General features: G+C 36.0%; 1 protein-coding gene across 2 annotated transcripts in view; it reads left to right on the top strand.

Moving 5' to 3' along the window:
- PELI1 (pellino E3 ubiquitin protein ligase 1) overlaps window positions 1-17,248 on the top strand; it is a 55,943-nt gene that overhangs the window by 18,340 nt on the left and 20,355 nt on the right. The window contains exon 1 of one of the 2 annotated variants that reach the window (XM_045077909.1): window positions 10,258-10,690. The exons of the other annotated variant lie outside the window; for it this stretch is intronic. The gene's annotated coding sequence lies outside the window, so the exon portion shown is untranslated. Of the gene's footprint in view, window positions 1-10,257; window positions 10,691-17,248 lie in introns of those variants that run through there. 2 annotated transcript variants of the gene reach the window in all.

Genomic DNA, 17,248 nt, shown 5'->3' with positions numbered 1-17,248 from the left:
TGTCTTGGTTTCTTTCCTCCTCCTACACAATGTAGAAGGCAAGTGAAGCAGGAGTTGCAAAGTAACACAGTAAATTTAAGAATGCTGGCTTTTTTCCAAAACAAAAAAACCTTTATTATAAGAATGCTTTTTATTGATACCAAGTGGGGGGGGGGGCTTTTGGCAAGTGTTCAGTAAATGTGTGAATAACCTAATTGATTTAGCTGGAATGAATAGTAGAAGCTTTGCCATTTGTCCTTGTAGATATTGTCTCAATAAACACAGTAATAGACCAAACACTTTATGGTGAAAGGTTAAGATAAAAAAAAAATCCACCAAACTTACTGATCCAAATATCATGGTTTAAAACTTAAAAACCAAATATCAGCAATTTTATGTCTGTGTCAGGGACTTCAAAGAGAAAGAATAATATATTAATTAAAATGTGTTTTATTCTATTATGAAAAATTAATTGTTAGCATATAAAACCCAATTTTTTGACAGCTCTTAATATGTGAAAATATTAATAGAGGAGATTTTTGCTGATAATTGTAAGCTATATGAATTTTAAAGATGTATGTAGAAATTTAAACATATTGTCATATTCTCTACAATAAAACTCTAGTAAAAGCAGGAATCATTATTAGGACAAATAATTAAAGATGACAGTAGAAGCAAATTTAAATTTTTTAAAAATTCATTATAGATGTCACGTTAGTTTTAGCTCAGTCTTTAACTGTTTAAAAATGTAAAATTTTAGGAGATTTTTGAGATCCTGTAAAAAAATATTTTCCCTAGTGAGAGGAAAAGAAGAAAGAAATGTTGATGGCAATAGAAATGCATACAGTACTTTTATTCATTCATTCATTCTTTTCATTTATGTGAGAGAGAGAGTGCACAGAGCCAGAGGTGGGGAGTGGGAGGTAGAGGGGCAAAGGGAGAGAATCCCAAGCAGGTTCCATGCTCAGTGCAGAGCAGACCCCAGGCTCAATCTCACAACCCTGAAATCATGACCTGAGCCAAAATCAAGAGTCGGATGTCCAACAGACTGAGCCACCCCAGTGGCCCTACAGTGCTTTTATTTTTTTTTTTTTAAGATCTTATTTATTTATTTGATAGCGATCACAAGGAGGCAGAGAGGCAGGCAGAGAGAGTGGGGGAAGCAGGCTTATTGCTGAGCAGAGAGCATGATGCGGGGCTTGATCCCAGGAGCCTGAGAACATGACCTGAACCAAATGCAGAGGCTTAACCCACTGAGCCACCCAGGCGCCCCCCTACGGTGCTTTTAAAAAGTACATTCCTGGGCTCCTGGGTGGCTCAGTCAGTTAAGTGTCTCCCGTTGACTCAAGTCATGATCCCAGCATCCTGGGATCGAGATCCATGTTGGGCTCCCTGCTCTGTGGGGAGGTCTGCTTCTCCTTCTGCCTGATACTCCCCCTGCTTGTGCCCTCTATCAAATAAGTAAATAAAATCTTTAAAAAATTAAATATTAAAAAACAAGAAGTGAATCAGTCTTTCTCTCTTTCAGTCTTCTAAAAGCATAGAAGTAGGGACACCTGGGTGGCTCAGTGGGTTAAAGCTTCTGCCTTCAGCTCAGGTCATGATCCCCAGGGTCCTGGGATTGAGCCCCACATCGGGCTCTCTGCTCAGCAGGGAACATGCTTCCCCCTCTCTCTCTCTGCCTTCCTCTCTGTCTACTTATGATGTCTCTCTGTCAAATAAATAAAGTCTTTAAAAAAAAAATTTCAAATCCTCTTAAAAAAAAAGCGTAGAAGTATACCATGTATAAATTTATTTGCTTATAAAACTATCACATGATTTAAAAAGGATATCTCAGAAAAATTCTAGTGGCACAAAAAGGGTGTTTTTCCTAATTTTAATAGTTCCTTTTGGAGAGGAATATTTCTCATTTAATCTTTGTATCTGCGACTCCTTGCACAGTAGCTGACCCATGGTAGGCACCATGTAAATGTGGTAAATGTGTACTGAACTAACCTCAATTTTAGAAATTCCGGAATAGGATAGTGTTATCTTTCTGGGCGTTAAAACTATACTTCTCCCCTCCCCACACACCCACTTTTGTATCTCAATTTTGGTGCAAATAGGCTCTCAGTTTTGAGTGTGAAGAAAACTGGTTGATATTTTCATCTCCCCAATCTTAGTTTTGAGCTGAAAGTACTTAAAAGAGAAATAGATTTAACAGCATATCATCTTTTTAGGTATCTACAGTAGAGAATATAGTTTCTAAATGATATGAATGGGAAGAATCTGTTTTTATCTGAGGTGATTGATGGAAAAAAGTCAGTCAACCAAGGAGAAAAGCTTTCTGAAAAAAGGATCTACTCCTTATCTAGCAGTCAGTCCTAATGAATGTAATTAGAGGGAAGCTAAATTCTGATTTTCAAATGTTAACTGAGGCAAAAACCTAGATTTTCCAAGTAAGTTCCAATTTCAGGTATAGTAATCCTTTGACAACAAGAAATAGAACTGTGGTTAGCAAAGTTGCAGTTGTTTCAGTCAAGCTCTCATTGGAGATAGACTTGGAGAAAAACAGTTAAAACAGCGTTAAATGAATACATTTTTAGTACAACAGAGTTCCGGAAGACATCCACTACCAATTCAAGCCATATTCACCAGAGTCAATCAACTCTTTTAACATTGTTTCGGAAACATTGCTATGGTATCGTAATCTACTAAAGCATAGTCTCCCAACAAGTGTATATAGAATCGTGCCTTTGAAAAGTTTTCAAATCAATTTTTTTTTTAATTTTAAGATTTTATTTATTTATTTGAGACAGAGAGGGAGGGTGACAGAGAACACTGGCAGGGAGGATAACCATAAGAGACTCGTAATCTCACAAAACCAGGGTTGCGGGGGGAGGTGGGTAGGGAGAGGGTAGTTGGGTTATGGATATTGGGGAAGGTATGTGCTTATGGTGAGTGCTGTGAAGAGTATAAACCTGGTGATTCACAGAACTGGGGCTTTATTATCCCTGGGGCTAATAATACAATTTATGTTAATTTAAAAAAAAAAAAGAAGAAGAAGAAGAAGCAGGCTCCAGGTTGAGCAGGAAGCCCCGACTTGGGGCCCCACCCAAGATCCTGAAATCATGACCTAAGCCAAAGACAGAGGCTTAACCAACTGACCCACCCAGGTGCCCCTCAAATCAACTCTTAATGGCATGGAATTTGATGGGTTTAATGCTTTAATTCTACCTTGTTGTATTGTTTTTGTTTAATACGCATCAGCAAAAGGGTTAATAACAACCTGGGCTTTTGCAAATTAATATGTTTTGAGGAAATGTTTTTTCTGGTCTTGGTAGTCTGTCCATCATTGAAAAAATATGAGGTAAAAAATTTTCTCTATTGTGAGGCTATAAAGGGGAATCAAAATTTTTGTTTGCACTAAATTTTTTAAAATGAAGTGTTTTATTTTGGTGTGTAATACAAAAAGTCATAATTGGTGATTTCTTCGGTTTTCTTCCAACTTACCCCACCCAGCTTCTCAGTAAACTCAGACTTGGTCAAATTTGTCCTGGTTCTCAGTACCTTAAAGTATAAAGACCATGTCCAACATCAGAGATTTCTTTTGATCAGTTTTGACCTGGCTGGTTTCACATAGTTTCATAAGCATCTTCTAGCTCCATATACAGTTTTTTATTCCTATTACGTATTTGCATTGCAGAAGCATCTATGCAACTCACCTCACTTGAGGAGCCACATTACTGACCTGTTCTTAATCCATTCACCCTGAGGAAAAATAGAGATATATAAACCCATCCCTCTCTGGTAACCTTCCTTAGGAAAAGAGCCCCCCCCGGGAGATGTTGAACAATACACAATAGTACACAAATGCTGAGGGATCCCATGCCAGCCCCCTATATTCATCAATACAGATTTTTCTAAATAGTAAAAAATTGATAAGACATGTGAGGAGAATCAGTAACTAGAAAAAAAAGGCCATGCTGCCTGTGCCTTTGGGGCTTCCCATAGCTTACTTCATCCATTTTGGCTTAATGCATATGGCATATATTTCCCTCTTCATATTCAGATTGTCTAATCATATTGGTTTATTCTGAAAGAGAACTCGTTTTTTGAGATGACTTCCCAAGAATCCCTAAAGTGAGTTTCATATCTGCTACTACAGCCTACATTTTGGGTCATACTATTCCAAAATTCCACCCAAATTTGGCAAAAACCCATTTTTCCATAATTTGGTAATAATCCAGACTAAAAATATGAATTTGACATAATACATTATTTTTATTGTAGGAATTTTTGGCAGATAACTTCTGGCCCTGGTTTAATCATCTGTGTTAGAATGATGGAAAGGACAGGGGCTTAAATTCAGATAACTTTTGCCACTCAGTTTCCAAATGACCTTGAGCAAATTATTTAGCCTGTTTTCCGTATCTGTTATAAGACAGTTATAAAGTTTGAGTTTAATGTATATAAAGTTCTTAATACCTGTTACCTAGTAGATAATACATTTTTTCGCCTCTCTGAAACCTTGTTTAAAGAATTTTGATTAATTCCAGAATAAAGTTCAATCTCTTTACCTTATCCTGATCCTTAAGGCCTACTATATAGGGCACTTCTTTGCCTTTTAGCTGTATCTCATTCAGTTATTAGACATTTATTCAGTGCTGGCTGATAGTGACTGAGCTTATAGAGACATACTGCTTTGATTTCCAGACTTTTACTGTTTTTTGGTCTCACCAGTCCCTCACTCGACGGAACCTGCTTACTTGTTCTTTCTTGAGACTCACTATGGTTTTTACTCCTTGCCTTTTTTTGTCTTGATGTATGTGTTTCTTCCACCCGACCTGCCATTTTTCTGCTCTTGGTAGTCTGCCCATCATCTATTTCACAAGGCACAACTCAAATACCCCTCCTATGAGGATTTCCCTGGATGTTCTTCCACTGAAGTGGTAATACTTTTCTTTGAGGTCTTACAGTACCTCTGGTCTTTTGCTTTAATGTAGTTATCTGTCCTGTACTGATTTGGGTTGAGCTGATTGATTTGTACCCTTTTTCCTAACAATAAGGAAATAAGTGGTGGTATAGGGAATCACACCATTTGCACGCATTCGAATACTCCCGTAGCTTCTGGTATTATAGTGAATGCTCACTAATAATTTGTTGGATTAGTAATTGCATTATTAGTTATCTAGATGCACAAAATTAAAAGTAAGGAGAGGGGTGCTTGGGTGGCTCAGTAGTTAAGTGTTCAGCTATTGATCTCTGCTTAGGTCTTAATCTCAGGGTTGTGAGTTCAAGCCCTGCATTGGGCTCCATACTGGGCATGGAGCCTACTTTAAAAAAAAAAAAAGGCGAACACAGCCCTCAGTATGAAAACTGTTCAAACATCTAAGTTAATTAAACTGTAAGGGAAGCCTACAATTACTGTTGTAAGTACAAAATAATCACAAATAAGCATTTAATGGAAAATACCAATCTAGAATATTGGAAGAGGGATGGCTCTTTATAATCTTGTGTAGCGTTATCATCATCTGGTAACCTAGAAATAATAGCTTTTAAACTATTTTTAGTTATTTAACCAAATAGGACTGTAAGCTAGTATTTGTAGCTAATATTTCCTTTTATAAGAAGGTGGTAAATGTAAGTGAAGTGTATTCCTGAATTGTGTGAGTCATATTAGTAAATTATGGAACATGTGGAGTGGGACATGGAAACCCCCGATTTATAGTCTGTTAGTCAGAAGTAGAAATAGCCTGAGATTTGCAACTGTTTTTGGAAGTGGGATGGTCTTTTGGGACTGAGCTCTTTAACTTGTGGGATCTGAGTTAACTCCAGATAGATAGCATCAATTGAATTGACTTGTTGGACACCCCCTTGGTGTCAGAGAATTGATGAACTGATTGATGTCAAAGGAAACACTGTGCTCCATTGCATTCATTGAAGATGATATAAGATGTCAGCAAAACATAAGCCAAGAAAACTCATGTCTGCAATTAAAGCCAGATTGAAACAATACGAGGTTAGAAATTTCAAGCCTAGTTGTGTATTTTGTGATTTCTGGTACCAAAAGCATTTGGTTTGGGAAAGTTTTAAGCTGTTTGTAAAAACTTATAGAATGTTCAAATGATTACTTCTTTCCATTTCTCTGGTTCAACAAGTAATAGGAGTTAAAATAGGTAGAATTTTTTAATTTGCAAATTCTAAAGTTGCATAAGTTCTTCTGATCTTTTATTCTTCAAAAGATCAGTATTTGAATTCCAGATGTACTCCAGTAATCAGTAATCTCAAGTTTATGGCAGAGTTGCTTTTTTTTTTTAATGTGGTACTATTTTGTTTCTTTGTTATTTATTATAACAGCTTTATTGAGATATAATTTATATACCATACAGTTTACCCACGTTAAAGTGTATTCACTGGATTTTAGCATAGTCACAGAGTTGTGCAACCATTATCACAATCAAATTTTAGGACATTTTCATCAGCTGGAGAAGAAACCTCATAGCCTTTAGCCATCACTCCTCAAACCCCACTTACTGCCCTCATTCTGTCTCTGGATTTGCCTATTCTGGACATTTCATGTAAATGGAATCATATAATAATGTAGACCTTTGTGAGTGGCTTCTTTCATTTAACATGATGTTTTCAAAGTTCATCTATGTTGTAGCATCTCTCAGTACTGTCAAAAGTTCATAAAGAAAACAAAAGTAATATCAATCACTTATGTAGAAATTAGTAAAAGTTTATTGAACACACCTCAAAAAGACAATTTGCAAACCAGGAGCGCTCAAACCAAAACATGGAATAAGACTCAGACGTATATTGTTATAAAGCACCTTATATAGTGTGAAGGCATGAATGTTTATTCTTTACGGTGACAACTTGCAATTTTGGAATTATCTTAAAGATAACTGGTTACTGCTCACCCCTTATCAATTTGGGAGAACTGTTTTGCTTACGATTTTTAGAAGTGACCCAGGTCAAGTTACCATCACTTATCTTGCTTAATAAGCTAAATTAAACTTTGTATGACTGTTCAGGGAGTTCTCAAGTCTGGTTACCATTTGTGTTTTATTCTAACAGGTCTTTATTCCTTTTTATTACCAAATATTCGGTTGTATGGACAGATGACATTTTGTTTATTCATTCATCAGTTGATGGACATTTGGGTTGTTCCACTCTGACCATATGAATAATGGTGCCTTGCACATTTATCCATAAGTCTGTATGTGAACATATGTTATCGTTTCTCTTGGATATATACCTAGGAGTAGAATTTCTGGTCGTATGATAACTTTATGTTTACTCTTTTAAGGAACTGCCAGGCTGTTTTCCAAATGACTGCTCCGTTTTACTTTCCTACCAGCAATGATTGAGGGTTCCACCTTTTCCACCTCCTTGCTAATACTTATTTTTATCTTTTACTATGGTCATCCTAGAGGCAGTACCTTTGATATAACAACCAGCACAACAAATAATAGAGCTAAAGGTGAATACTTGGCTGTCTCATATGATAATACTTGCACAGTAGAAGATATGAGTTACATGTTGGGTTACTGTTCTGTTCTTTAGTGCTTATGGTCTTGCCTCCAAAACTAATGAAACTCCAAAACTAATGAAATAGAAGTCAAAAGATCAGGGGGTGGGGGAAGAGAAGAAATCAGAAGGTCTGTTAGCTAGCTCCACAACTTAGTCCTATAACTTCATCAAATAACTTACCCTCTTTGGGTATAGATTTATCTCATCTATAAAATGAGGGAATTGAAAGGAAAATTGTGCAAGTTGAATAGGAAGGATATTTTTTAAGGTTCTTTCCAGCTTTAGAATGTGATTATATGGTACAGTAGTACCAGTGACTTTCTTTTCCTTCTTCTTCCTTTTCTTCTTCCTCTCCTTCTTCTCCTTATTCCTTCTTCCTTTTTCCTTTTTTCTTTCCCCCCTCCTTGTTGAAAAATCTTTGGCTCCATTATGTCTTTTTCTCAGAAGGATTGGAGGTAGATGGACTTGGCAAGTGAAAAACCAGGAACATGTAGATACTCACTAAAGACGTTATAGAGTAGCCAATGCCATCTGTATGAATTTGCTTATGTGTTAGAAGAACATGACCTACACATCATCAGTGAGGCGGAACTAAAGGATGAAATAATTTACACACCTGCTGTAGGCGTAGCTAGAGGTAAAGGGAGTATGAGGAGTAAGTCCTTAATTGCTTCCATGGAAGTTTTCAGAGACCAATAGAGAAGAAGCACGCTCTCAGAGGTTAGTTGTGTCCAAAGGTGAAATAAAAACCTAAACTTATAAGAAAAAAACAGGACCATAAGAAAAGAAACATCTGAAAAGACCTAGAAATTATGAGGTAAGTATTCTTTGTTTTCTTTAGCCTTTTTCCAGAATGATTTTTAAAAGTTTTCAGGGTACTATAAGTTTATCACTGGTCCTAAAGCTCAACTGAGATACTTGCCTGAAGTTCAGACATTGTAGATAGAGACCAGGAAGTTTAAGACACCTGTAAACCAAGCTAGATATGGAGTAGGTGGAAGGTCACTGAAATTCAGGCCCATTTGTCAACATTTGGAAACTTTGATTCCCACCAACCAAGAAAAGTGCTTAAAGTTTTTGTTTTTGTATTTGACTGGTCTACATGGTATTATTAATCATACATTCTTATAAATAAAGCACATGTGAGAAGCAAAAAGTAGGGGCATCTGGCTGGTTTAGTAGGTAGATCATCTGACCCTTGATCCTTGCAGTCATGAGTTCGAGCCTCACATTTGGTGTAGAGATCACTTAAATAAATAAAACTTGAAAAAAAAGGAAAAGAAAAAAGTAGAATTCAGACTGGGAAAGAAGAGCTTGGGGATTTAATTCTAGCCCTTCTGTCCCTTATGAATATGGGTCTTTGTCTCATAAAAATAACTCACCATACTCACTTAGAAAATATGGAGGTTTTGTCTTTAAAGTTTTCTTAGAGTTCTTTAAGAAAACTATATTCCCTCAGGGGACTATTTGGTATAAACACAGAGCTTGAAATACATAAGGACCTTTTATGATCTTAATGCTCTAGTGTTAATCATTAAGGTGGTTCAGGAGCTACTTATATCTCATTTACCTTAGTTGTTGAGCAAGAAACACACTCCCAAAATTAAGAGAGTTGATATGTTGGTCTAAAGACTGGCATGTCCTCAGGTTTTGTTGTAGACTCAGGTTTAAGGCATAGTCACAACTGCATTCTATTTCGTATGAGTATTGGACCTGTCATGTCTGGCTTCTTGAGCAGTTTCATCAGCCCAGAATCACATGACAAGGCAGGATCACCAAATAGCAAAATCTTAGAATATTAGAATATAGAATAGAATAGAATAGATCATTTTTACAGATATATTTCCTGAACTGGACATGCATCTACACTAGTTGGACAAAAGCAGACCACTGGAGCAGATTTTCTTCATGGTAACTGAAGTGGGCCTGCTGCCAGCAGAAGGGGCGAAGGAAGCATTATGCAGATTTACTGAAGAACAGCTTCAGGGGATATGACGCAGATATGGAATGCTGGGAAGCAAGAGAAGTAAACTTGCAGCTATAACATAGAGGGGGGTTTATTTTATGCCAGGGTGTTAGGTAACAAGGTATTATAAGACTTAGGCCAACTGAAAGCACTTTTGTGAGAATATCAGCCCCTGTTAGTGGGTGGAGAGTATGGATGGGTTTGCATATGCAGCTCATTGAACAGGCATGAACTAGCCTTTACTCTTGTGACTTAATTGGCATGCTTTAAAAAAGAAATCTTAAATGTAATTAAGTTCACCTTTGACTGTGTAGAGGAATAACTGAGTTCCATGTACAACCCTTCACCTTAGGAAAACACATTTCTTAGAAGGAATGGGGGAATTTGGAGTAGCAGAGAATTAACTCTTCAAATGAAGTTTACAAGAGCAGCTGAAGTCAGTAAGTAGGGTGCCCTCAGTAGCTATTTGAGGAGTGTTAAACAATCCCAACTCACCGCTGGGTATTGCTGTTGATTCTCCATGTTCATGAGCACCAGATAAATCTAATTTATTTTAAAATACAAAACTAGAAATAAAAAAACATGATCAATTGAAAATGTGATTGAATGTTCAGCTGTTCTTACGTCTGGGTTAATGTAGTGTTTTGTAACAAAACCAAAAAAGTCTGATTCATTAGATAATGCCAAATGGATACTATTTCTTTATATGTGAATTGCATTGATTCTTCTGGGTTTTTTTTTTTAATGGCATATTTCTTAACAGATTTTTATATTAAATCTGTTAAAAATAGATTATTACACTATCATGGAAAGGTAGTTCGGTATTGTAGTTATACCTCTGACATTTTTAGAGCGTTTATATAGTTAATTCAGTCAGCCTTTTAAGAAATAGAATACTGTCTTATTCCATAACTTGAAATTAAGCCTGTGTTAAAAACTGTTCTGTGCTTCCCTCTTATTTCCGTTTTTTCCCTTTTGGGCTATAAGCTTCCTTAGGGAGGACATGAGGGAGAACTGAGTTCCTACTTCAGCCAATAGAATTTAGAATTATATAGTGTTTACCTATTTTGCGTAACACAGGCCCACCCACACACATTATGAAGTGCTTAAGTGAAAGAACACTGAGCAGACAGCTATTCCATGTGTGATTCCAAGTGTAATTGGGAGATGCTTTAATACTGTCTGGATTTTATCTACTGGTGAGAAGATTGTTTATGGAATAAAGAGGTAGGTATTCTGTAGCTTTATTTTAAGTGTCACATTGTCAGTACTTCAGGTTAAAGGTAAAGTTCTCTAAGAGGAACTTTTTGAATCATAATCAGATCGCTTATGTTTAATTTTTTCACTTTTAGCCTTAGAAGTATGTTATGTATGAATTATATTTCCTTCTATCTTAGAGAAAGGTTTGAATAAATCTCTAGCTCTGAGGCTTTTGTGTTTTTAGGGAGGCTTTACACTGTTAATTTCACCTCCATCAGTCCTAAGAAAAATATCTATAGGTGTTTATTGCCTCTTGAGTGTTGGTCAACAGAAACCTGCAAACTCTTCATGTGTAATATTTTTCCAATCCAAGCTAGTGTACATAGCTTTTTTTTTACATGCCTTAGAACTTAATGTCCATTGTTTTCTTTTGAATTATTAAATTTGTGAACTCTGTTGCTCTCTAAAGAAAATTGTTTGGGAGCCAGAATGATGGTGCTGTCGTTGTACTTTGGTTAGCTATTGAGAGTTTATTCAGAATCTTGTTGTTTGACCATAAATCTCCTCTTGAATTCTCTCAAGAGATCTAGGCTTTTGAAATAAATACAATTTACTATTTAGACATTTTCACAAGGTAGGAAAAAATTATTAAGATTTTTTTAAAATATTGAGTCTTGCTTTATAAAGATTTTAAGACATGTTCCTATCCTGAATGTTTTGTTGTTCTTCCTCTGATATGATGGGAAGAGATTTAATAATTTTAGATCTGATCTTTGATGAGAGGGGATTCCTTTCTGCTTTTAAAATGAACAATCATAAGTTCCCAATATTCTTTTCTAAAGCATTGTGTTTTCATTCAAAGAAAGGGTTATAATTGAGGTTTATTTTTCTTTTTATAGGAAATTTATTAAAAATTGAATCTTTTTACTAGAATAGTGACATGCTGCCTAGTGTTCATTTTTTGCCAGATTTTCTAATTTGTTTGTGAGGGGAAGTATTCAGTCTCTTGTACATATATAAAATGGAAATAATAGGAAAAGTTGCAAATTAGGAGGAAAAATTGATCATAGTAATTTTGCATAATTAGGGTATTTGTAATGTGATAATATAACAATAATCAGAGTAGAAAGAGGAAATTTGTAAAACTACCTCAGCTGTATATATGTATGTATCATTTTCCTAATGAAAAAAGTTAAGTAGGAATACCACACTGATTTAAAATATTCACTCTGCTAAAAAATAGATGTTCTTAGCCTCCCACACACAATGTCTCTAAATTACTGCTATAAAAATTTATGGGGAAAACATGATTTGGTCAAACAAAGATCAGTCGCTACTTTGAGAACTTTTCATGAACTAAAGAGAAAACTAAAATTCTCAAAAGATAAAACTTTTTGTCACATGAATAATAGTTGTCATCTTGTAATAATGTTCTCTTTCTATAGGTAGCTGATCTTACTTTAGAAACAATATTGATGATTCATTTGTAATTTGAATTTTCAACTAATAGAATTTATAATGGAATTATGAAACTATAAAAGAGTTAAAGTTAACTTCCCTTTAAGAGCAGGGAATACATAACACTAACTCTGACTTGACTTAGGTTGCTGTTTTTCCCCGTTTTTGAAAATCAAACATTTAGACCACATTCAACCTTGACACTAATTGCAATGATTTTTGAGGCCTTTGATTGTATTTCAGAGCCTGTTACATGTTACAAGTAGTAGAAAACTAGAAATTGCATGGTGTCAGTTATCTACCAATAATAGATTATACACTTTTGTTTAGATACCAAGAAATAGAGATGAATCTCTGAGAAAATAAATCTAAAATGATGGAACAGAATTACTAAGTATTAGTAACACCTACTTGTATGCCTAACTAAATATAGTGGGTATTTAGCAAGTACTTTTTTAAAGAAAAATTTGTATCACATTAGGTCCTGGAAAATCCCTGGTTTAACCCTCACAGTTTGAATAATTTACCAAGCAGATGGCCCAACATCCAAATCTCAAAGCAACTTTGTTGTTCTCATTCAGCCCTGGTAACAAATTCTATGAAGTGTGGAAAATACGATTACCATTTTATAGGTAGAGCAAATCACTTGCCGCAGAATAGGTTAATAGAATCAAGAATTCATGAAGGACCCTGGATATAGCCCTCATGACTATCAGGGGCCAGAATTCTCAGGGTTGGCCGTAGGCAGTCACAGCTTGAACTTTTACAGTGTCTTCTCTAATCCGAAGAAAACACCATTGTAATGAAGTAATTTAGTGAATAATTCAGGAAAGTCCTTGACTTTATAACTTTTCAAGATTTTGTTTTAATGAAGTATACCAGAATTACACTTTGATGCTGCTTTTTCCTAACTCTTCTTCCTCCCAGCTCCCTTTCTATTCCTTTTCATAAACTATTTAAGACGAGGATTCATTCATGTGTGTAGGTGGACAGAACTCAAATTCAAACGCTATTAAAGATTTCTACCTGTAAAAGTACATATATTAACTGAATTTACATGTATTAACTGACTTAATCCACAGAACAACCTAATGAGGTAGGTACTATTATAACCCTGACTTTATAGATAAGAAAAATAAATGTAAATACATTAATTCAGAAGCTATGATACTATTGCGTTTACAGAGTGTTTTCTAATAAAGCACCTACAGTAGATTAATAGTAAAGTTGCCCTTCTGTGTCATAACTTCTTTTTCTTTCTTAAAGGAAAATCCATGAAACATAGTTCTGCAAAATTCTAGTCATTGTGGGAAATGGATCACTTTGGGTCTGGTATCACTTAGTCTGTTGAGTGGCCATACTTGTATAACAACCTTCTTGACCAAGGGGCTGTGTGGATTGGCAGTTTCACATCAGAGAAAGGATGGGAGGCTTGGGAGGTTCTGTGACTTGATAGGACCAGCATAGCATGGAAATAATTGTACTTTTAGGTTGTGAGAAGGCTGAAAGGTCAACTTATTGAATTCATTATTTAATGCCTTTTATTAATTAAAGGGGCTATTTTGTGTATTTTCTGTTTTTATTGTTCCATTTTTACTTTTGATTTTGGAGTAATTTTAGCTTATAGAAAAATCAGAAAAGTAATTCGACTAGTTTACATATACCCTTTATTCAGCTTCCTCTAATGTGAACAGTCTATATAATCAGATTATATTAATCAAAACCAGGAGATTAATGTCTGTACAATATGATTCACTAAACTATAGATCATATTCAAATTTAACCAGTTTTCCACTAATGTCTTTTTCTGTTTCATGATCCCATACCCCAGGCAGTTACTGCATCTCCTAATCTCTGCCAGTCTGGGAATTTCTCAGTCCTCCTTTGTCTTTTATGACTTTGGCACTTTGAATGAGTACTGATAGTTATTTTGTAGAATGTCCGTTTGCATTGGTCTGACATTTTCTGGTTACTAGATGGACATGATTATGCATTTTTTGGTGACATTCCATGGAAGCAGTGTGTCCTTTGGTGCAGCCTAATCAGAGGATACATGATATCAGATGTCTTATTATACATAATGTTATCCTTGATCAGTTGATTAAAGTGGTGTCGGCCAGGTTAAAACACTGCGAAGTTTGTTTTCTCCTGTATAAATAATAAATGTCTTGGGGGAGATATTTTGAGACTGTTGTTGCCCTTTTTAATTATTTATTTATTTGAGAGAGAGAGAGAGAGAGAGCGCACACGTGCACAGGTGGTGGGGGAGAAGCAGAGGAAAAGGGACACACTGACTCCCCAATGAGTGCAGAGCTTGAATCAGGGCTCAATCCCACAAGACATGAGTTGAAATCAGGAGTCTGTTGCTCAACTGACTCAGCCACTCAGGCGCCCCTGTTGTTGCCTTTTTTAAAATGCATGTAACTTGGTCAGTGTTTCAGTAAAAATAAGGTCTAGAGAAAACCCAGGTTATTCTCTTCCTGGGAGAAATTTAACTGTCCAAAATAATTATTACATCATTCTCTTTTTGGAAGGGCCCATAACCTACATTAGATTAATATGGTTTACCGTTGGAATATAAAAAGATGATGATGGGCTCAGTGTTTCATTTTTAATTTCATAGGTTAGTATACATTTAAAGTGGTTGGCAAAGAAACCATTTTATTCATTTTTTCCATGTTTAAATTTTATTCAAGGGACTTTTAAATTCAGCTTTAAACAATTGGTTGAATTACTGAGAAAATTTAAAATAGCTAGTCAGTATTACTTTATTTCCGTGCTAGGACAATAGCATGTAACATGTAGCCTGTAAACTCTCTTTAAAATTTTATATTAGGAATAGTTAAAGGATATTCTTGCTTGTTGTTTACCATTGTAGTTCTCTCTGTACCACCCCCTGCCATGGACTTTTAAATTCTGTATTTCAGCAGTTCCAGAGAGCTAGAGTAGTAACTTTAGTTTTCTGATCTATAAAGTAAGAATTGAAATAGTTCCTACCTCATTAAGGTTGTTCTGGGGATTAAATCAGTTAATACATGTAAAGTGCTTAGAACAGTGCTTGGCATAGGGACAGAACCCAGTAAGTGTTAGCCACTATGAAAAAAAAATAGCGTTAAGTGTGAGTTGACTGCCAGTGTTGAGTGCTGACTTGAGAAAATGATAGAATTTTCCATGGATATACACTTATCCGATGTTTTTGTTCCAAATAGCTGTCAAAGCCCACTGAATTTGCTGCTTTTGCTTGGGATTTTAGTGGTTAAACCTAAGGGAATTTCTAGTCTTGCTTTCTGAGAAGCATATTCTCATTTTAGGAACTTTGGAAATCTGAAAGGGTTGCACACAGGCCAAATATGGGCAGAGACAGTAAAAATGTTTGAGGCCTTATTTGAGTCTTTTAAAATACATTTCTAGGTGTAGGGTATTAAGTGATCGTTTGAGGTCAGCCAATCAGGAATACTGCCCTGTAGTTTTTTCTTGGTTGTTACTTTTTAGGGAGTACATGAAGACTTCTGTCCATAAGCTGTCTTGACTCACTTCCAGTATATGTTTTTCTTTCCGATGGTACCAGGAATTTGCCTTAGTCTAATACCTGCTTTTCATCTTGGTTTCCTTTCTCCCTTTCCATTTTTTAAACAGCCATGCAAAGTCCACTTCATTTACTGAAGTTTTTATTGTTGGTTGCTACCAGGAAACAGGATTAACAAATACAGTGAGCAGTGAGGAAGTGACAGTTTCAAACAGTCTCAAAAAACACTAGTTATAGTTGCATAGTTGTTACTATTCCATACCAGAGTGTAACTTGTTTAGTTCATTTCATCCAGGTATACTTTCTAGTCTCTCTCCTAACCCATAGTAGAGTCTCCTGTTCTTATTTAGGAATTACCCCCATCCAATCTTGTATGGGATTTGATTTGTGGTATCAGAAAACCCAGACTACTTAACTTGTAGGAGCCACAGTTTCTCCATTTATAAAATGGGGATAAATGAGTTAATGTATGTTGAATTAATATGTGGGTTTCAGTTCTAGCTTTGCCAGATATTACCTTTTTGACCTTGAACCCAGTAGTGGCCTTTCTGACTAACACACTCAGTTCCCTTATCTGGCAAGTGGAGTTAATAAGACTTTCCTATCTAATTCACAGGGCTATTGTGAGGGTCAAATAAAATAACCTTATGTGAAAGCACTTTGCTAATTAACATTCTGTGCAAGTGCAAGATAGACTTTAATCCAAGGTTGATTCAAGTTGACACCCCTTTTGATTTAAAAAGATTCCCCTATGCTTTCCAAAGCTTGCTTTTAATTTCTCTAGATATGGGCCCCCTAGGTCAAGAAGATATTTGCTTATCTGGCCCTCACGGATTAGCCTTTTTCCAAATGTCAGACTATCCAGCACTATCCTGTAAGACTACTTCTATGGTCACCCCAGCTCCAGTCCCTTTCCTTCAACCACTTAAGAGAGGTTGCTACAATATTAAAATATTTTAAATGCACAGAAATATTAATAATTAATCACCATCAAGGTAAGGTGATAGTTCAGTTTTCACTTCCAGCCACTCTTATCAAGTCTAAAAAAATACTGAAACTGCTGCTACCTTCTAAGCCGTTGCCTAACACAAGGCTTAGTAATAACCATTTAAGATATCAGATGATGAGGTAAGAAAGCAAACATTTGTTAATTATCTTACTATGTACCAAGCATTATGCCAAAAATAGGAGAAATTCCCCTCCTAAAAACAAGCTGTCATCCTCAATTTGAGATTAGAACAGTGGTTCTCATAGGGTGAAGGGTGAGAAGGTGGGACATTTTCAATCATCACAAGTAGGGATGCCACTGGCACCTAAGGGGTGGAAAGGCTAGGAGTGCTACCAAGCCTTCTGCAGTGAACAGGCCAGCCACCCCACAATATCAAAATATCGGTAGTGCTGAGGTTGAGAAGCCCTAGTTTAGAGGAGCAAATATTGTCCGCGTGAAAGATGTTAACTACTTTCCCATCAGGATGAAAATATCTTGTCCCTGTAAGTGGTAGAATATCAGTGTGTCATTTAGCTATCCTGACGGGGAAGACTAGGTGTTTGCACAGGGGGTGCCCTGTATTTTGGGAAGGGGAACGTGGACTTCACTTCCT

This window comes from Mustela putorius, unplaced genomic scaffold, assembly GCF_011764305.1.
Source record: "Mustela putorius furo isolate JIRA1106 unplaced genomic scaffold, ASM1176430v1.1 tig00000224_pilon_pilon_pilon, whole genome shotgun sequence".
Lineage (NCBI taxonomy): Eukaryota > Metazoa > Chordata > Mammalia > Carnivora > Mustelidae > Mustela > Mustela putorius.
The sequence above is the reverse complement of the archived record's forward strand: the minus strand, read 5'-3'. Positions and strand labels throughout refer to the sequence as shown.